This window comes from Bidens hawaiensis, unplaced genomic scaffold (genome assembly GCF_021521415.1).
Source record: "Bidens hawaiensis isolate Kalapana, Puna unplaced genomic scaffold, B.hawaiensis_p1.1 tig00014469_1, whole genome shotgun sequence".
NCBI lineage: Eukaryota > Viridiplantae > Streptophyta > Magnoliopsida > Asterales > Asteraceae > Bidens > Bidens hawaiensis.
Genome location: NW_027492260.1, coordinates 220,601 through 225,012, shown reverse-complemented (window position 1 = coordinate 225,012; position 4,412 = coordinate 220,601).

Below are 4,412 nucleotides of genomic sequence, written 5' to 3'. Positions count from 1 at the left end.
TACCTTGGCAACCAAGTAACTATAAGACAGGTGCGAGTACAGTGTCAAGGTAAAACCCTTCACATACTTAGCACCCGCAGGGAATGGACGCCAAGAATACCTTGGAAGTAAGATAACTATAAGACGAGTGCGGGTACAGTGTCAAGGCGAAACCCTTCACATACTTAGCACTCGCAGGGAATTGAAACCAAGAAGGATCTTCTGGGCCATGCTTGCGGAAAGGGAAATAACATCCCCGCATAGCGGGAACGTTGAGAACTAGATTGTTTGAAGCTCCAGGATGGAATTGGTTCTTTAACATAATTGATCACTATGTTTAAAACTACCGAAACCTCGTGGAGAATCTACACAAGTGAAACTCAACGCTCCTGACTTGCGAGGAGGTTACACACCTACCCGCATCATACCCAAAGATCAAGCAGAAAAGTCGGGAATTTCTGCACGTGACATTAGGGAAACCGCGGGAAGAATCCCCACGGACAACCTTAAAACTACATCCTTTTCAAAACCCCTTGCTTAAGTCCAAAGTTCACCTCACTTATTAACAATTCATGAGAAGAACATTGGACTGGGGGGACTTGAAGAGGTAGGTCCCAGCAGAGCACAGTTGGACCCGCAAGACTCACCTTGAAGAGGGACGTCTGCGCAAGGACCAACTGGTTCCGCAGGACCCACCATGGTCAGAGATGAAGACCTTACGCGCAGTACGCCAGCTGTTCCCGCAGGGAAAGCCTCCCAATGGTGAAGTACCCCGCCTGTCCCCGCAGCTGCGGATACACGCCATCAGGGAAGGCTACCCGCACTAATAGCAAGGCTACACGCACAAGGCACTAACTCTCAATAATTCAGTGTCACATGAAGGAATGAGCAAGGCGGGAATACTCCCGCCCAAATGAGCCAGTCCGTATGCTTCTGGAAGATCTTTTGTACTATACCTGCCAAGGTATGGACAAAATAGACAAGATCTGACCAAAGCAGCCCATGAACCAATCACAGGGTGACAGCTCACCGACAACAGTACGAGGAGCATGCTCTAGTACTGTTTGTCACAATTAGCCGCTGCCTACTCACCAACCCTTGTCGTGGCACGCACATAGCCTGCAGTTGGTGGAAAGGGAACAGTACACAACCGGCCTTGTCACTATCAGCCGCTGCCTACCCACCAACCAGCATGGCACGTGCGTAGCCCATAGTTGGTAGAACAGGAATATTATACAGCTGGCTGTACCTGCTTGGAAACCTACATTCGGCTATAAATACTCCAACACCTTGGAACGGTAGGATCATCTTGTATCTTACCTTCACTAGCTATTTCTCTCAATATACACTTATATTCAGAGCAATCTTGTCTGATTCTCACGCCGGAGGGTGGTCACAAGGAGGAACCCCCCCCCCCCCTTCTCAGTGACGAGCTCACGGTGTCTGTTTTGCAGGTCATCTGAAGAACATTCCTTCTTTACCGTACCTAACCCTCGTGGGAAACATTACTTAACCCCCAGATTGTCCATAATCTGCCCGGGGTCACCTAGTGTTTCTTCAGGTTGGGCTACACCAAGGATTTGAAGGCCATGACTATCTTGATTTCTCTTTTAGGTAAAACACATAAAAATTCTTTCTTTCTTAACGAAGACAAATTTTATGTTGGCTAAAGTCATCTAGTTTCTCAATTTTTGCAACTTTTACATAATTGACCTGGTCACTTGCCTTTTTTTTTTCTATTTGTTTTTTCACATAGTTGAATATAATATAGTATCACATAATCAAGTTTTTTTCTAAATGACAACTCAGACGCTCTCTATGACTCTACTTCTAAATTACAAAGTTATTATCTTAACAATCACTAGACTTTGACCCTCATCATTTGAAAAGACCAAAAACCTATGCTAACCAAGCCCCTTTTTGGTATCACATAATCATGTGAATATTTTTAACTTTATTATATAATATTTACTTTTCCCCCGAATGTCAAACTATGACGTGACTATGCAATAAAAGATTACATAGCCATGTCTTACAAATAATAATGGGTGAACCACTTATGAATTTTAAAGAAACGCAACTGCTATGTAATCTACAATTATAGATTTGCCATATGCATTTATAGCTTAAATTATATTTAAATCTACGACTATATAATACACAACACGTCAATGCTCTTTATTAAAAGTTATATAAAAATTTATTACTGATGGATGAAATGAGACATCCAAAAACTTTATTTTAGAAAGGGAGGTATTACGTTTAAATCCTCTTCGTGAGTTGGGACAAAAAAATGGGTTTCAGGTTGGGTATGAAGTTATCTCACCTACAGTGATTGATGAGTTCCCTCTGTACGGTTGAATAAAGATGAGAGAGTAGGTTATTGATCCACCAATGATCTAAATGACCGTTAAAAATGATTTAGTTTCTAAAAATTAAAGTTAAAAGTTAACATTACTTAGTGAAAATGAAATTTAGGGCGGACATATTTTTTATTTTAGTAATTTAAGGCTAACTACTATTATGACTTAAGGATGCATCCAAAAGACAACTTTTCGCTATTATTGTAGGTGGAGCCCACATATATTTAAATAGTATATTATACACTAAAATATTTAATGCACAGTACCCCCAGCCAAGTGGGAATTTCATTTTCCATGCCGAATAAATCTTACAATAAAAAATCATGTTAAAATTGACGTCTTTTGAATAAATTACGTAATTTCATTCTATTTTACTCAGATATTTAAATAGTATATTAAATAGGAAAACGGATTTTAAAATTTTGTTACATATTTGTAAAAAGTGTATTCACCTCCGTACCATGCCAATATTATATTTTCTCGGTTCAAGAAATGACAAGTTTTATAGCTGCCAAGTTTTTTTTTTGGTATTGATTCTCTTACGTTGCATTTTCGAGTTTAAAATATAACGAAAAGAAATGATAAGATTGGATGGTGGAAGAAAAGAAAAAAAATTAGATACTTAAAATGAATTCTAGAGTTAAAATAAAATAAAGTGTTAACTACATTCTTGAGTTAGATCGGAAAGAAAAGATAAGGAAAAAATTTGTAACTTTACAATTATATCCTCATAGCAACATGGAAAAAAGAATTGAGATAAAGAAAATTAGTAATATTGTAATGAGCTATAAATTTTTTCTTCACAATCTTGTCATATTTGGCCGGAAAGTTTTGGAGGAAAAAAAGATCAACTTTTCTTTCCATTCTCTTTCTTTTCTTAAAAAAAACACAAGAATGTAAAGAAAATTTTTTTATCTAATCTTTTCTTTTCCAAACACTTAAATTAAAAACTCAATAATGCAATGTTAGAGGTATGTGCGTTTGGAAAACTTGGATACCTATTAAACTAAATTGTTTCGGTTGGAGACTACTATTAAATAAAATTCCAGTTGCCATTAATTTAGTAGCGAGTGTTGTGACTTCGATATTCAAGGTCTGTCCTTGGTGTTCTTGTGTTCTATGTAGGTTGAAGCATCAGTACATGTTTTCCTTGACAGTGTTCAAGCCAAAGAGGTTTGGAGGATCGTCTCTTTGTGGCATGGATGAGACTTGACCGGGTTGGGGACGTTTGATTAGCTTCTTGAGTGGCTTCACATTCGGATTTCATTTCAGGTAACAAGTTTCTAACTACAGTTATTTATACCTCCATTTGGTTTATTTGGATGATGAGGAATGTGAAGAATTTTGACAACAAACGTCTCCCTAAGGAAGTCGTTAAAGACATCAACATCAATTTGTTCGGATGGATTAAATCAAGATCTTCGTATAAAACACATTAGTTGGGAGAATTGGTGGTAGACCCGCTTTCTTATTTTTATGGTTTGACTGGTTGTAATGTTAGTTTATTTTCATTTTCATTTTCATTTTCATTTGCTTTTACTCTTTGTTTGTGGATTATTTATTTCCTCCAACTCCTAGCTGGGGCAATCTATTTTATTACATTTATATAGGCACTTCCGTTCAAAGTAAAAAAAAATTGGAACTAAGTACCAGGTTAAATATTTACCGATAAAGCGCGGATAAAACAATAATGGGTTGTGCCTAATGATGAGATAGGGTCCAAACCTATGCATAATCTCAAAGAAAAGTCACACTACAAAGCCAAAATAAGCGCGCAAATAACGGGTCAAGTAAAGAACTATGCCGCGAAGGGCTAAAAGCGAGAAGAGTGCGAAACCCAATAGTCCTAGAACTATCATGGGTTGATGTTGTCTCCATGCAGGATGATTCGTTGTAGAAGCATTCCATGATCACGACATAAGTCGGTTATAATAGAAAGATTCTCTGACAAGAATCTTGACGTGCACCAAACGGGCAAAACGGCTGTGAACGCCCAACCAATCAGGATAACCAGCTGTCTCAAAGGCCGTTAGGACAGCCTGTCCCCGCCTATTAGATGAGGACACGTCT